The sequence below is a fragment of the Buteo buteo genome, chromosome 6 (genome assembly GCF_964188355.1).
Source record: "Buteo buteo chromosome 6, bButBut1.hap1.1, whole genome shotgun sequence".
NCBI lineage: Eukaryota > Metazoa > Chordata > Aves > Accipitriformes > Accipitridae > Buteo > Buteo buteo.
The window spans coordinates 8,546,555-8,565,104 of NC_134176.1; positions in this window are offsets into that span (position 1 = coordinate 8,546,555).

Here is an 18,550-nt window from a genome sequence, read left to right on the forward strand (position 1 = left end):
AAAAACAACCTTAGCTGTTGCTAATGCTGTTTGCCAGCGTCTCCATCTGCATCTTTGGTTACTTCTTGGATGCGTTCACTTAGCATTTGCAGAATTCTGCTTGCATCCTTTGGACTCTTATGGGAATTTTTCCCCTTTGGTGGTTAACATTAGCAGCAGCATGAAGTTATTTGCATTGACGATGACGTTTTCCTGTAGTCGCAGACACCTGAGCCCAGTTCCCTCTCAAGTGTCGTATGTGGTCTTGGTGATCACTGCCAATGATAAGGGAATGCCTTTGTCTCATATTTAGAGGGCCTGGATTCACGCTGTATGCACCAACGTTTCAGTTTTGTCAGTAATGCCAAATGGCCTTTTGGAGAGTTTATCTAAATTAATCTCAGCTCATAATTTTGCCGTGTAGGTTTATTTTGAAGCTGGAGCCTTCCTTATCTTACCTTTTGTAGATTATTTCTTTGGGGAGTGGTTTCCAGAAAGCACTTCGGAAAGCAGTCATTTTAGTCTCAAAGTTAGTGCCGTATTTGTTCTGAATTTCTGTCTGGCCTGTTTTCTGCTGACATTTACTTAAATGATTATGTATATACATATGTGCATGTATATTTGTAAGGCTTTCTATCTTGCTCACGTTCAATTTTACTACATAAAGCAAGCTTTTCTCTTGAGCTTAATGTCCCAGTTGTTTTATTAGTATTGTAACAAGTCTGCTCATACAAGGCACATCCACTCCACATCTGAATAAAAGTAAACATCCTGTGTTTCTCAGCCTTCTATAAACCCCGACAGATGGCTGCTACTTTTACAAACTGTGCTGAATAGGATGGCTCACATTTCCCATGCAACAGACTTATTTCTGGAATCCAAACCCAGTGTACTTCTTGCAGGTGGGAACATTGATCTAGCCACAAAGCCGTTTAGTTTAGCCCATATCAGTCCTACGTGGCGACTCTTCATAGCTCGACCCTCTTGCTTTCTGGAATGGATGTACAGTGGGGCATAACTTATATTGCCGATCCATCCGAAGTTGCAGGAGGACTGATAACAGCTTCCACATGTAGGTCCGTGATCATCAGGCCTAAAGGACCTTTGTGCAATACTTCTGTTTGTTAGAATCTTTGCGTGTTTATTTTTTTCCCCAAGAAGAAGTATTTTGGGGGGGATAGATGGTATTTCTTAGAATGACTGGATTTCACCTTAATGCTCAAAGCCAGTCCCTGCTCAGGATACTGGCAGAATCTGCAGGAGGTGGTGTATGTTTTCTCTACCTCAACTAACATTCAGGAGACAAATGCTTATGTCTTAGCCTGATTTCCCTGCAGGAGCAGTAAAGTCATGTTGTCTGTTCTAAACGCCTTCTCTGGAATCAAGGGCACTTCAGTGCACGGGTGAATTAGCAGCAATGCCAGCTTGAGACTTGACCCTGCATGTTTGTGTTCACGGACCCATTCCCATCTCTTTTTTTTTTTCCTAAAAGGAAGCAATAAGGGAGCTACTTTGGCTGCAAGTCCAGGCAAGTAGTCTGTATTAAGTCTTAAAAACAATGTTGAGGATGTTTTGTCCTAGGGGAAAGGTAATTTGGGAGTGGGCTTCATCATTTCTTTTTTAAAACTTTTCTCCACTGAATAACAGGCTTGGTCTCAGCTACTTGTGCCCACTTTCCATTGCATGTTAGAGTATTAAGCATCAAAGGAAAAAGCTTTTGAAGGACCACTTTGCATTCTTCTAGAACTTGTGTACTAACTTTTTTGCATGGATGATCTTCAATGGGCTACACATCTGTTCTGTTGCATTCAGAGGCCCTAAAAATTATGCCATTTGTTTAGGAAGAAATTCTGAAGAACTAAGAAATTTCTGATGTTTCTCCTCCAAATAGACTATTTACCAAAATGGCTGAGTGCAAGCTAGTCTAGCATTAGCTATCCTTGTGTACCTTCATCAGCCAGAACCTCTCCGATTCATGAAAACCTAATACACAATAGGCATATATCATGGGATATTTTCCTCCATCATACCAATGGAGAAAGCTCCCAGTGGCTCTCAAATGCATATTTTCATTAAGGATCCAGTACACTGGTCACACGCCAAAACCCATCAAGTCTTTATTATTTCCTAAATCAAAGTTATTTACACTTCCATTTTCCTTAACAATTCATTGTTTTTTAACAAACTATTGTTAAGGCCAATTTCATGGTATTTTAAGATATTTTGTACCATGGCCATTGCACTCTATCACTTTATCATTAGCCCTTCAATTCACTATTTGGTTATTTCAGAGTGGCCCAGGAGGCAAGAACTACAAAACCAGAGATTTTTACAGGTCTCTCACCAGCATTCTGGTCACAGTGATGAAATTTTTTGTATAACTCCCCATCGTGGGAACATCCTCTTGGACTAGTTTTTCTGTGGTTAAACAGAACACACTGTTGGTCAAAATCTCTAACTAGTTTGAGTAAGAGATGAGATTCTGTTCAGCCTGTCTTCCAACAGCTTCTTCTCTTTCCTTGAAGAGAGACTCCCTAGGTGGTTATGTCCATTTTTCCACTAATGGGACTAAGTGTCATTGACTGGTGTACGCAGCCAAAGAGTTTCTTGAGATGATGTTTTTTTACAAAAGGTTGTGCTCAGAAAAATCAATATTAAAGAAAAAAAACAACCTATCAACAATTTCCATTATATAGAGAGGAGTTTCCATTTGCTTTATCTTATCATGTATCCTGGCCACAGAAAGATGGGCACTGAAGGCCGGTGGACTACCTGCATTCATTGAACTCTGCCAATAATTTAGTATGTTTTGCTAATTGGAATATTCCAGTTATTGGTTCGGTTCTTTAATCCAGAAGAAAGATTTTAGGACTGCTTGTACTGACCCCCTTGCAAGCGGTTTTAAAAAAACTGTGAACCATAAAGTTGTATCTACTTCTTGCCCCCTTTTTTGCAATTTTTTTCCACAGCCGTGCCTCTTCAGCTTTTCCACTGAGTTTTTTGAACTCAGCTAAAGCATCCATGAACCATTTTGCCTACTACAGTAAGACACATGTTTGTGCACGTAGACTTCCCTTCTCATCTGGGAAGCTGGACAATAGTATAAACCTACCACAAAGCCAGACTAACTATTATGGTTCTGGCACAAGTGTGCGTGAGTAAAAACATCATGAATGGTATCAGTGGTCAAATGAGGCATCAAAGTCAGTTATTCCTCACCCAGAAAGTTGGGTTCAAGTGTAAGCCAAGTCATGAGAGCATATATAATTTCTACTGATGTTTGCTATATTAAGAAGCAATGGGCCATGTGTACAGTCTTGCAAATTTTAAGTGAGAGAGAAGCTTCATAAGAAAATGCTAATTGTAATCACAGCCTAAAAGTGCATGCTGACAGAAACCTTTAGTAAACACACTCAGCCTCTCGCCTTCTTGCTCCATGCTCATACATAGATCCTGCATTATATGTATATCCTACACCTAGCTCATGTTTTTCCCCCATTAACTTGTAATTACTGTGCATGCCTTACAGCTGGCCAAAATCTATTCTACCCAGTCAGGGGCTACATCGCTGTTAGAAAGGATGAAAGCAAGGTCAAGCTAATCAAGCCCTTGAAGAGGGCAGCAGGCTGTGTGGCTACTAAATCAGGTTACAGTAGGCTCAAACTGTTCAGGAGCGAAATACAAATAACTCCTAAAGAGAGTAAATAAGGCACATTCAAATGTGCTTAATTGTGCGTGCCTGTCTGAAAATCTGGCTCATCGTTCTTCTTTCCATTTCTCACTCAGAGGGTCACTAGTGCCTGAAAACAGTGATATGCCAAGGAAGCCAGTTCCTCGTGGGAGCATGACTCTGCTCCACACAGACATTTTCCCTTCTGTCACTTGGCATAATTCAGTATGTGACTTGAAAATTCAAAATATAAACAAGGGAGAGGATCCAGGGCCAATAGTGTTGCAAGCAGAATTCTCAAACCTTCCCAGTAAGTGAAAAATACCTCTCCTTTAGAAATACCACCCATTTCTCCATTCTTTCTAGCTTAACCAGAACTATTTCTTCGCAGCTCTTAACTTATAAGGAAATGGGGGCAAAAATACCACAGCCAAACATACATGTACTAGACTGTAAACACACCAGTCAATGTCTCACTGTGCAATACACAATTTAGCAGGCAAGTTTCTCCCATCTTGTAGTTCTCCTCTTCCTGTGAATTGCTTATTTCTTTTGTTTTTCTTTCTCAGGACCATTTTCTCTCATAACTTTATTGTTCTTCAACACCTTTTGAATATAGTTATGAAATACATAAGTAGTATTTAAATATATCTTTTTTCCTGCTGCTCTCATCTGTGTTACAAGTGCAAGTTAAAAACCTTCAGTATATTTGCATCATTCTAAGGGGGAAAGAACTGTCCCCTATACCATCCTTTACTAGCTTCTGGTCATTCCCATGTCCCAGGATGTCCCAAAGTTACTGCAGCTTTGCAAGTTTTTCCTGAAAATTGATAAATTATACACCTGAACGAAACAAATGTAACAATAAGCACAGACAGACATCTTCTGAAAGCCAAATTTGAGGTGTTACCTTTCCTTCAGTTCCTTATCGAACCCCGTGAGTGCTGACCCTCTCCCAGCGTGGCAATGAACAGCAGGAGGTAGTAATGTTAAGATATCACCAGAGTAGTTGCTTAAAAAGTGGTGTAGCTGCTTCTTTCCAGGTGGAGCACTTGGTTCTGCTCTGGAAGGTGAAACCGGGAGGTTTCTTGCTTAGGGTCAGGCATGTGGAGATCCTTTACTAAGAGTTATGGCTTCTTCCTCAGCAATTGCTTTGGTAGTTGCTCCACTACCTCTTTACACAAGTTGTTCTTGTACTCCCCAAATCCCGCCAACATCGGCTCAGAGCTGTTGATGCTTTCACGACACGCTGCTATCAAGGCAACCAAACGAACGGGGAAGTGGTTGCAAAAGCTACTTGCGCCTTTGGTTCCTTCCTTTGTGCAGAGGAGCTCTTGTCTGTAGTTTTATTACGGAAAGTACTCAAAAACTAAGACAAAGACGCTAAAGGAGCATGACTCTTCACGCACAGAGCTGCACCTGCAGCGAGGGCCATCTCCACGCGGTCCTGAAACAATCCAGCGCTGCTGACGGCTCGAGTGTCGCTTCAGAGCCAGGTGTGGGAAGGTCAGGCTAGCACAGGCGTTTTGAGGGAGATGGTTTCCTCTTTTTTAAGTGTTTGAATTTGAAGTTCAAACATTTAATCTTTCAAATTAAGGAAAGCTGAGAATTTATGGGAGTGTAGGGGGCATGATGCCTTTAAGAGAATTATTAAACTGAACTAACAAGAGTGGCAATTTCTTAACTGGGAGGTGGGGGGGGGGGGGCGAGAAGGGAGAAGAATTCAATGGAAGTTAATACTCCTGGCTAAAGAGTTAAAAGAACAGTTCTCCTTCATTTTGCCTGTGAAATGAGTTTGAGGAGAAAAAAAGAAAATACATAGCAGTGTTTAAACATGATGCTGTAGTAAATGAGTAGTTGTCATTTCTTGTAAAGAAAATCCAATCTTAATTTTCGTATTTCCAGCGCCATGGTCTTGCTTGGTTGTAGGCAAATTGCTGGAATGGTTCATTTTGGCCTCTGCCATTATAATGTACCTTATTTCTAATTTGAATGCTGTCCAATTTCAGCTCCCAGGCATTCATCCTGTCATACATTGATTATTGTAGTAAGTATTGTTATTACCGAATTTTATTCCTACCTGCAGTCATTAACTGAAGAGCAGAGTCTGCAGCACTCACAGGCTGTTCAAGTAGGGATAAGCAGCCTCTCTACAACCTTCTATCTTCTCTCCTGTGGTTTTCTCCAGCGCATGGGAGAGGTGAAGGACTACAGGGTCTTGTGGAGAAGAGGCCATGGAGCGGGGCTTGTACTTTCGAGGGGATCATATTTGAACCCCAAAGCAGCACATACCCCTCAGGACAGGGCAGACACCCTATCTTTAGATGCCCCACACTCACGTGCACTTCAGAGAGAATGTAAGCTTCCTATCATTTTAATGTTCTATGGAAAATAATTCTACAAAGATTGATTTCTATAATATACACTTCTAAACCACCGGATGCTGCAGGGGAGGGGGTCCCTTTTTTTTCCTCTACATTATGACCTCTGCAAGGAAACCATTGATGAGTTTAGGGCTCCCACTCTGTAGTCATCCCACCAAACCTGAATTCAGCAGTTCTCACGGATGTGTGGCAGGATTAGATACTAATATTCTTGGCTGTTAATTAATTTTACCACTAATTCTAATGTATTCACAGAAGCCTCTGTTCCAGAAGAAATTTTAAATATGGCTGAAGTCTGAGTTTTATACATTTAACACTGGGAGATTTTCATATGGAAGTAGATTTCAGTGGTACACAAGCTGTATTATATACTGTACTTGAGTTAAAGCACCATAAGCTAGTGAAATTACAATTATTTGTAGAGTTCAGTCTGTTGTGTATATTTCTATGTTACTAATGCAGGCTATGTTGCTATGTGCACATTTCAAGCCAACTACGGATTTACAACCTGCAGGTATGTAATGATATTGGCACCTACTCTTTGTTTCCTTATGGAGAAAGCAACAAATGCAAAACTTCAGTAAGAATGAAACAAGGGTAAAACAAACATCAGGGAAGATGTTGAAATAGAAATTTTTACTCCAAAGAGTTAGACAACATTGAAATTCATGAAAAGGTTGTCTTATGGAGCTCAGTCTAGATCTGGGTCAGGCTAAGTTAACTTAAGATGGGGAGAAATGGGGAATTTCTTAGTCCTAGATGAAAAACACATTAGATAAGTTTCTTTTACATAGTCAGTCTGTAAGTGTAAAATTCAGCCACTGGTACCACTACCCCACTTACAGAACACAAAAAGTGCCCTCAAAATAAGAGTATAATTTTCACAATAAGCTAGTGTTGGGGGGTTTTTTGAGTCAAAAGCATTTGTGTCTTGCTGCCAGCTTGACCAACCCCATTTTATTTCTAGAAAAGCTCATTATTTCATTTCCAACATCCGAGGACTAAGGGAATTCCTTTCAGTCAGCACAGTCTAAAGCAGGTTCATGGTGCAAGTGGTACAGTACCACCACCACCACCTTCTCTCACAGGTGAGTCTCCCACCAGTTGCCTCAGCAAGGGGCCCCGTGCAATACTGGCACTGATGAAGATGACTGAAGCCCTTGGAATTGCACCGGTACACCCCAAACACCCCAGAGTATAATTTTATTACAAAACATTATAATATACAAATATAGTATAACTATTACAAAGCATTTAGAGGCAGCGTTACACCAGGGGATTTGTACAATTTTCTGAAAGGCCACAGCTGCCTTTGCTCCACCTGAGAGCATCTCAGGAGGTGAGGTCTGCAGTTGTGTGAGGAGGTTTTCTCCCATATGTTATTTAAGTATACAAGGGAGACAGAGGCAGTATGTGACTTCGCTTCCCAATTAAGATTTTTCAGAAGGTTTTAGGGTTTGTTTCATGTGTTTTCCAAGTGTTTTCCATGACTTGGAGAAAACCTAAATGTGTACTTGTGGTGGGTTGACCTTGGCTGGATGTCAGGTGCCCACCAAGCTGCTCTATCACTCCCCTCCTCGGCAGGACAGGGCGGGGAGAAAATAAGATGGAAAACAACTCGTGGGTCAAGATAAAGGCAGTTTAATAAAGTGAAAGCAAAGGAAAACAAAAGATTTATTCTCTACTTCCCATCAGCAGGCGATGTCCAGCCTCTTCCCAGAAAGCAGGGCTTCAGTACGCATAGCAGTTGCTCCAGAAGACAAATGTCATAAAAACAAATGCCGCCCCATCCACACACACACTTCTCTTAGCTGTTATAGCTGAGCAGACATCACGTGGCATGGAATATCCCTTTGGTCAGTTTGGGTCAGCTGTCCTGGTTTTGTCCCCTCCCAAGATCTTGCCCACCCCAGCCTGCCGGTGAGGGGGGAATATTGGGGAGACAGCCCTGATGCTGTGCGAGCACTGCTCAGCAGCAGCCAAAACACTGGTGTGTTATCAACACCTTTCTAGCTACCAATACAGAGCACAGCACTGGGAGGGCTGCTATGGCGAAAATTAACTCCCTATCAGCCAGACCCAACACAGTACTAAAAAACATTTTCAACTTTCCCATGATGGAGGCTGTGAATGGTCACAGCTATTTAAGACCTGCCCTGGTTTTTAAGAATGATGATCTTAAAGGGACTGTCAGTGCCTTTAGGGCATTAAGTACAACCCTGCTAAACTGTTAGTAACCAAACAGACCCGCAGGAGAGCTCCATGGGTTTATCAAACTTAAGTGAAATGAAACAAATTTGTTTTATCATCTCTTCTTACATAATGTACAACGGCAACCAAGCATAGCCTTGGCTCCTGCACACACCTCACGCTGTTATCCCAAGCGTGTGTGGTGTTAAGAGCTACCGCTATTTATAAAATCTGCACAGGAACACAGCAGGCAAATCAAGTACTACAACAGAGGTCAGAAGGCGACAGCCTCTGCGTGCCCCATGGTCTCTCGGTTCACGCCATCTCCTGCGTACCCATGCCTCAGACTCACCGTTAATGCTCTCCCCTCTGGCTTTTTAAGGACAAAAGCACGGCAATAAAAACCCAACAAGATTGCTTTAGGTCACCCATGGTAAAAAGCCTCCATTCGGCTTTATCTCGGGGCTTTTTAGGATCACAGCCTGGACTTTTCTCTCCATCAACACTCGGACTCCCTCTGAACAGGTTTCTGCCTCTTGCACTCAACCTGAACCACTTGCTGTTGAGCCACGCGCTGCAATTAGAAATTTTTTTGCCACCTACTGAAGCCGTGTAGCAGTCACGCAGGCGCTGCCGCGTCTGCTGAGCTGCCTCGAGTTTAAATCAAGAAGATCCCACTTCAGGGTTCCCCAGCTGTAAGTCACTGAACTGTGCAAAACGGGCAACTCTTACTGGGACAGTTTGTACTCCAGTAACATGACACGTGGATACAAGTGCAAAGCGTAAAGAGGTCTGAGGGCAGCGCTTGGCAAAAATCCTTACTCGGGGAGAGAAGTTGAGCTCAGCGCAAACTTCAGCCCCACTTTCCCTGTACCCAGGCACAGCTGCCTGTCGGACTGGCACAAGCAGTTGCTTGTCTGCGCTTGCCTTCCACTAGCGCTCATTAGCAAGGAAAACAAAGTTGGTTGAACAGAGCTGGCAGGAATCCTACCACTGCGTTTGCTAAATGGATCTATTAAAATGTAAACAGAGATCACATTGCAGGGCATCATCATAAAATACCATGGGTGACATCTTAGCTGATTCCCAAACAGCACCGCTTCCTCCTCCTCAGTCCTGTTGCCTATGACACCGGCTGCCACTATGGTGCTGCTCCTCTTGCACATCTTGTTGACGGTTATCTTGATTTTTTTCCTCCTCTCCCCCCAAACGGTTGCCCACTGGGTCCTTCGCAGGCTCGTTGTTATCCATCAGTCGCCTGCTGCACGGGACTGCAATCTCACACACAACAGAGGCATCACTGCGTCTCCAGCACGTTTTGGAGCCATGCAATCTCCCCGAGTCTTTCTGCTTTAGGAAAATAGAACTCTGGGACCTTAGTGTCCCCTTGCTGTCCCTACAGAATCCCTTGAGTTTGCAATTTAGCCTTGATGGAGCGCACGACAGGCCACACAGGTTACACCCGTCTTACTCTTGCCTTGCTGATACACATCTAGTAGGAGTTTCTACCATCTCCTTATCTGACTTCCAAATGAACGCTTTCCTGCTTTCTCCCCTGCTGCCACCCCTCGTTCTCCCCAGGGGCTCTCGGGAAGCAACCCCCAAACCGTGACTTTGTTCTCTTTCAAGAATTCTCTGAAGCCATGCGCACATTCCCCTCCCTGCCACCCGTGTCCACAAAAGCTTGATGAAAATTGGTAAGGGCCTGGGGAAAGGTTAAGGTTTTCTGGTTTTATGACTGTGACTTGGCTAGCTGGTATTCTCATCTCTTTATCCTTTTCTGTTCATGTATTGTTTATTCCCTCCAGTACATTGGCTGTGTGTTCCTTGTCTCTCTGCCTTATGGGGTTCTAGACCGAACAGAGGCTTCCGCAACAGTGCTTTAAATAAACAAAATAAATTACCTTTGCTGGTGTCATTATAAAGTCCAGAAGAGGCCAAAGCAGCAGCAGTCTTGTGATGCAGAGGAATGAGAGAGAAGCAGGAGTTCTCGGCTCCAATTCAGTTCTGGCACAGATTTCTTACGCGCAACTGGGGAGCTTTTTGCCTCACTTTGCCTGTCTGTAAAATGAAAAATACAACATCCACTCTCTGTTTGACACACTTAAACAATAAGCTCTCTGGCAGGACAATTCACTCTTTATCCACACAGCACCATGTACAGCGTATACGTTTGTCTGCACAGGGAAGCCTTGGCCTCTGCTGGTGCCTCCAGCCACAAGGAACCCAGGTTAGAATTAAGTTATTGGCATTCAGAGAAGAGTTTCTTAGGGAAGCTAAAGAGATACACTAGTTTGTATCGTTCTCTAAAAGCCAATAGAGTACATATTAACAGTTTTCAAGACCATTCTGCTCATGAAATGTAAAGTAATGAAACCATCTTGAGGGAACAGAATACTTATTATATACATAATAAAGCTGCACTTTTAGAAACCTAGATTCTGCTTGGGTTCTAAAGTTTACAAGTTTTAATTTCACTCCTTGAGAATGACTATGTAACATACCTTTAGAAATAAGCAGGTTTATTTTAGTTATACTGGAGATAATGGGAAGGAGAAAAAAAAAAAAAAAAAGAGCTTAAATCCTGTCTAAAATCTGGGAAAAATAATCTTTGAATGACAAAGCACCATTTCCTTCCAGAAGATTAGCAATAGTTTATTATTCCAAGTATATATTTAGACTATTCCATTTACACAGCTTCAATATCAACCATATTAAAACCTTTCCGATAGCTGATCACATTCATAAGTGATTCCAAGCTCCTCCACGTGTTCTATTACACAAAGTACCTCTCGGACCACCAGTTCAGCAGGTGTGCGTACACACGAGATCCCTTTGCTCGTTCAGACAGGCAACAAGGCAGGCTTGTGCAACGCTCTGCACTTTCCACTCTTTTTTCAACATGCTGCATGAAGCCACATGGCCCAAAACGTCAGCAAGCACAACAGTGCTTTTAGAGCACTTACTCAGTAACATCCCTGCAGTTTGGGGATTAAAAACATTTATTTTATAACAGTGTGTTTCCTGTTTCTTTGGTGCTGTCCCAGTGCTTGTGCTGGCGAGCCGACAGTTGGAAATGATCCTGGTAACTGTCAAGTTCACCTTCGCCTATAGAACAGAAATAGTATGTGACCAAGAAGAGCAAGGCAGGGAACAAACAAGGAGGTTCTTGCAGATATTAGAGAACTTCAGTAACTCTCTCTTTTGCAGTAAGATGACCCCGGATTGCACAGTAAGCTAAACCAACTTTTTAAAAAAATAGGAAAAAGAATTGAAAGATGACACAAACACAGCAGTAACTGCTTTTTGTAGTTTCTGCTATAGGCCAGCTACACATGTACACTTTATTCTCCTATACTTGACCCAGCAGAATGCTCTGGGTTGCGTCCGCGTGAGCTGTCTAGAGCTAACTCTGGCCCTTCTTCTGTGAGATTTTGTAGGAGGGTTCATGAACATGGTATGCATGGAAACCTGTGATCAACAAGAAAAACCTGCATAGTAGCTTAATTCGCCCAGCAGTGTGGAAAAAGCGTTAAGAACTTGAGGGTTTTTATATTTTGCAAACAAAAGGAAGTTAATTTCCTCTGTTAGCTCACCATAGCATTATGTGAAAAGGCACGCCTGGAGCTCTTGAAATACCTTTACTTATTTCTGCATCTACCAAATTTATTTATAAAGCCATCAGGAAAACACCGGCTCTTCAATTGTAAGATACTATGGAGCTTTTCAGAACTGTTTCATAAACCGAAGTCTTTAAAAATACCCACACCTACAGAAATTGTCAACTATAATCAAGTCTCAGGACTTTTTTTTAGTGTATTTAAGGAGTATTGACAGGACAGTTAAAACTGCCATATTAATGCATAAATGGGTAATTCTCCATGTGCTAATTTTACCGTGTTAATAAATCTAGCGATCAGAAAATGTGTCTAATAGATTACACATCCCTGTAAGAAACCACAAATACTTCAGTTATGTCTCATTTGAATGCAGTCTTGGGGGATTCTAACAGTTTAGAAAATACGGGAGCAAATTCTTAAATGAAATACAATAGACATGCAGGCTTAGAACATCTGGAATGGAAGTAAGGTGAAAACTGGGAAACAGGAGTGTCCTGGATGGCAGGTGAATGCCTAAAGGGAAGAGAAGCTCTCACTGCACATCCCACTGAGTGAGCTTGTAACAACCGAGAGTTACAGTTCACTCACTGTCTAGGCATCCTGGCAATAAACCACAACAGAAATGTTAAAATAATAACGCTAATAAAAATAAGTAAGGATTTGGGCTTATTTTAGCCAAGATGTTTTAACAAAATGCCACCATTCATTCCTTGGCATGTAGTGGGATGTCTGTGTGTTCTTATTACATTCCTTAATTGCCTTCATGCTTTCTACTATTTGCAACAGTTAGGACTCAATAAATTCAACCCAACTGTAAGAATTAATTCCAACAATCATTTAATCTTCTTGTCACTCTAATACCATACACGTATAGAAGACTACCCAAGATCTTTATTACTGCCTTGTTAATGGTTTGCTGTCTAGAGGTATTCCTTCCGACCCATACTTCATTGTATGTCTTCACTTAGCAAAACAAGATTGTTTTATAAAATGCTCATTTATTTCTAATAAACATTAGGTTGCCTAGTACTGGCCTCAGCTAGACTTTGATTTTGGGGGTGTGAAGCACAAATGCCATCCTAGTTGATGCACGACACTGTTGTCCTTATGGGTACCATCTCTGCCATGCTGGCATAGTGACAACTATAATTGCTCCCTGCTTAGTTTTGTCAAAAAGATCTAATGTTGAAACATACAACTGCTTGGAATCCAAGTGCTCATTTGGTAGCATAATTGTTAAACTTACATGTTCAAGTATACTAAGTATAGTTGGTTTTTTTAAGTGTAGCATAGCAAACGCAAGTCTGTTTCTACATGTTCCTACTGCAAATCTACAGCTACACAAACTTCCGAAAAAATACTTTATCTCAGCAAGGAACATCCCCCTATTTCTCCTGATACTTCATTTATCAGTCCCAAATTGAGACGATTCACCAAGGTCATTGCTATAGTGAAGTTTCGAGGTTTCCTTCTTCAAATGATCCCCAAATTACTGTTAGAAAATGTTGCATTATGCATTCTCCAGAAGTCCAAGTAAAAGAATTCTAAAGCAACATTTGAGATCTCCATGTATGAGTTCCCATCGTCAGAGCATGTCAGCCTCAATTACTTTCAAGACATGGAGATCAGCTCACACATCAACTGCTATCCTCTGCAGCACTCTGGTGAGTATTGCAGGCTTTGCAGTGCTGAGAGATATCCAAAAAACATCTTAAATTGTTACCAGCTTCAAACACAGGAACATATTTCAGAGGCACATGCAGCTGGGCAGTTGCTGACAGAGCATCAACAGAGCCAGAATTTCCAGTCCAGGGTCCATACTACTTCTTCCTCGCTTCTGATATGATAAGCAGAAACAAACACATATAAAGAAATAAATCATTTTTCTCTAAGACAAGAGACATGAAACTCTGAACGCAAACTTTACATCCACCAGCATGGAATAGTTTTTAGCAGGAATAATTACAGTTTAAGGTACTATTACAAACACTTTATTGGTTTACCTTTCTGCCTTCATTCTTCATATAACCACAGTACTGAAAACAAAGAAAGAAATCAGAACCACCATACTTGATTTATAGGCATTGCTCGCCAGCACCCTCCAGAAGTCCCAGTAAAAGTTCAGTGAGTCACTTCCAGCTATTTTACCTGCTAGGTGTGTATTCAATATTTTTTAATCTGGATCTGAAGTAGCAAGTGTTGGCATACATTGTACTCACAGGTACTCAACTCCATTAGTAATTAATAATTCCTGTATTAAAAACATCCAGAAAAGTGAATTGTGGGTCTGTATTTGTGCTTCAGCTTTAGTCTGATATACTTGCCAGTATGAGTAATATCAAGTATGCTACCGGGGGTGCAACAGTCCTTTGGTGATCTACTGTGTATTATGAGTTCCCTGGACCACCTTCTTTTTCCACTTTTATTAGACCTCCCCAAATAGTCATTTTAAATTAGCTGGGAAGCCTCTTGAACACCTCCCAGCATTTCTCATTGCCAGTTCTGAGTTCCTGGGCAACAGGCTGCTCAGGTACCACCTTTGTGGGATTTCAGCACCACTGAATCTTTATCCAGAGCATGAGAGAATAAGACTAAAATTGATATTGAATGGAAAATGTAATATATTCCCATAAAAATATTGGTGCCAAGATTGCAGCAGGAGTATATAGAAGAGTATTTTCTGTCATTCTGTTTCCAGAACAGTAGATAACTTTCAAAATACAGATTTCAAAGTATCTAAAGGCATGAGGATGCAAGACTTGGAAGAAATGCATGTGCTGAAATCCAGGTAGGACAGAACACCACGACAGCAAGCGGAGGCCAAGTGATCAGTGGCAGTAACTGAAGCTAACCCCACTCCACTCCCATCAGCCAACATACCTGTGCCAGTTTACAAACTGGTACAGAACAAGGAAACAGAAAACAAGAAGTTACCAAAGATCCTTACAATTCGCTATTAGGTTATCTGCAAATAATTCTGATAAGTAACCAAAGAACGGAGCGCTGTATAATCACCTAACAGACAGCTCTAAGTTCACAGACTGAATTGCTACCTTTAGCTGTTATCTCCACACTCACTTTCGCCTTCCTTTTTTCCATGGCACTTGAAATCCCCAAACCCATTGGTTCCTGCAGGGTAGAGGTAGGAGTACTGGCTTGACCAGTGGCTCTCCTCACTGCTAGAAGAAGAATACCCAGACCCTGCGAGCAAACACCTTCTGCCTCTCTTGCAAACTTTGCTGCCAAATTGTTCATCTTGCAGACAAACAGGAACTGGCTTTCATGCTTGAAGGGTGTTTATGTCTTGCATGATTTATTTAAGGTCCTATCCTGCTGTCATCAAGCTCAAGAACGAGCCATTACATGTATTTCAAAGGTAGAAGGTCTGACTTCTTAGTCAAGGAGCTTCCCTGGACAGACGCCCTGTCAGAAGGTTGGCAGGGTCCAACCTCCCTTTTTTCTTCCCTCTCTGCTTCCCACCACCCACTTGGTGGAATAAGAAGTGCAGAGTCCAGCAGCCTACACACAGGACAGGAGAGCTCATGGGGAAAGGGACACAGCTCACCCCCTTCCAGAAATGCAGATACCAAGACACAACTCAGTACTGCCCCCTAAAAAAGACCAAGAAGCCAAATAACGGAAGACCGTTTTGAAGGGATGGAGAGAAGTAATTCCAAATTAACCATGGCAAATGCAGACGCGCTTTATGAGGTGGGCCAAAAGCATCAATTCTTTTGGGAGTACAAAAGCTTTGCTGAAAAACTGACACTGCAGTTGACTGCATCCATACAGAACCCCCATAATACTTGGGCTGGGCTCCATCCCGACAGACAGGGTGCCTTAACACAGAACACAAGATACGGCTACAGGAGTGTGCACGTGCTCAGCTTCTAACACCGTTAAGAGCCTATTTCTGAGTCAGCACTTCACATGACAAAATATATTGCTTCACATAATAGCATGACCTACAGAGCTACGTAAGATTGCTAGCCAAGAGAAAGCCGTCATTCAAAAACCTAGTATAAAGCTTGCACTTTATGTCTTCACAATGTTCTACTGTATCAGCATCTTTGCTAATTAAGACTTTCATGTAGATATGCAGTTATGTCCATTTGAATACATAGGACACATGCCATATACAATTTGGCAACAAAATAGCTTATGACTGACAACCGGCTAACTAAATTCCACCTATAAATGAATTCACACCTTTATTTAGATTTGCCAATTAATGTCCACCATCCCCCTAAAGTGTGGATCAAATCCTACACTCTACTGAAATAGCTGATGAAGTTCCCCACTGACTACAGGATGTCATCCTGATTTGTCTCTTACTTGAGCAAAATGAAACAGTACAACAGCACTTCAAGAAGAGGCAGCAAGTCCATATTCAATGGGAGCACACCTTAAACACACTGATGGCAAGCGTGCAAGCGTTGGATTTTACCTACAGAGAAAAGAAAAAGGAAGAGGAAATTTAGGAACGTGCCAAATGTAAGTAAGTTTATTTTCATGTGTTCACAGCAGGATAATCTCCTGCTGCTCAGAAATATTGTACAACTGTTTTACTATCATCTCTGAATAAAGATGGACACTGCTTTGTGCACTTAGGTAGTCTCTCTGGATTTTTACTTTTCATTTACTGGAAAAAATCTGATACTGCTTCCAGAATTAAAGCTTCCCCTGGGGTTAAACAATTGACACAGTGATGATTTCTGAATGCCTGCTACTTGCACATAGTTTCAATTACATAAGTTTTATAAAGGTCAGATATGTTTCTTAACAATGACTGAAGCCAACTTACAGACATCAAAACTAACCTAAAAGATTAAACACAATCAGACATGTTAACTTGCCTAATTTCAAGTCCATTATTATTTATATGATTACATACGTATTCTGCCTGTGCTCTGTGGTCTATGAAATAGTGTTTGCAGTTCACAAAAGCAAGCAATACTAATTACTTGTTAACATGTGGTTTCCATCTATGTTTATTTTATGGATATTAACCTGAAATTAAGTCAACACAAAAGAAAAAGAAAATAAGTATTTTCAGAGGCAACACAAGCCTGAGTCTCCTGACAGCTGCTGCGCTTTTGCAGAATTTTAAGATACATAAATAGCAATGGAAGGGGAAAAAAGTATGTAAGTTATGTATGTAAAAGGGAGAAATCAACTTCTCAAGGAAAAGCATGGCTTTAACTGTGATGGATATCGATTTGTTATGTATCAGTCTAATTCAGAAACAAGACAACAGATACAGGTTGCACACTTCAAACACCTCAGTACCAGAACTCCCATCTCTGCTGCTTTAATTCAGAGACAGTTGGCAGAACACATCAGAATCTCGCTCAACAGACACTTGAAAGCAAGCAGAGGCAAGCAAAAGCTCCCTCACTCTACATTTCTGTACGTAACACACAAAACTGTCTTCAGGATATCAAGCCTTCGACAGACCCAATGACCTTACTCCACCAAGTGTGTCAACATACCAGGAACGGAGTGGAAGAACACCTAAAAAGCAAGATATACATCGTATTTGCAATGAAATAGGTCTCAGAACCATCCTTCAGTTCCCCACCCCCAACTACTGGTACTGAACCAAGTCAGGCCCGTGAGAGCATTACGGTGAATTCAGAGGGGTCTGAAGGTTTTGGTTCCCTCAGTTACAAACCTGTGAATTCCACAGAAACAGGCAATAACTAGTGACCTGGGAGAATAAATCTTGAAAGGGCACACAATCCAGGTGCATCATAGCCCTGACACTTGCTGCCCAAGTTGTCTCAAAATAGCACAAAGTAATTTGAAAAGCAACAGATAAGGATGTTGGGTATAACTTGAATTTAACACGAGTAATAAAAAACAAGTTTAAACAAATGTGATTTTTAAATTGAAGCTGCACTTCTAAATTACCAGCAGTAACAAAAGCAAGTGAATCATCTTAATTATCACCAACAGGCAGACCCAAAACAACTATGGATGCATAGATGTGGCTGAAGGACATTAACATTGTAAAACATATCATGTGGAAACTTGATACTTCTGGTTGAATAGGATTTGTTTCCAGAGATGATTAAGACATCTTCAGCACAGCTGTAACCATCTACTAGAGGTATCTTCTGGACCTCTGAAACCGTTTCTAAACTCCAGACTAATACTCTCAACTTGACATTCAAAAGTTGTTTTGAAAGAATTACCTATCCATCCTCAGGCAAAAAAAATAAAACCAACCCCTCAATTCCTTTGCCAACTATTCGATAACATAGCAATTCTTAAATACTCTTGTGCTGTTTTCAGTTGTAGTCCACATATGTTAACTACAGCATAATTAGCAGCCACCATTTGACTGCAATGGTCCTCAGAAGGCTGAAGGTAATTGTGTGTGCAGAGCCAGATGCACAGATTATAGTCTGCCAGTGGAGCAGAATAAGCATAAAGACTCAACCGTTTCAGAAGTACAGGGCAATTTTTGCACCACTTAATAGGTATTTGATGGACTACTAAAACAAAGCTGTCCTAGGGAGATATCTAAACGTAAAACCTCTCTGCAGAGAGAAACATTTCTTAAAGGACACACACTAACCTCTAAAAGGTTTTGTTAAAGTCTCTTCGTATTGGTCTGTTACTCCATAATTACAGTTAGCATGTGATACTAGCTTATTTCAAATGCAGGATTTGGGATTTTAAGCACCACTGATGTAATTATA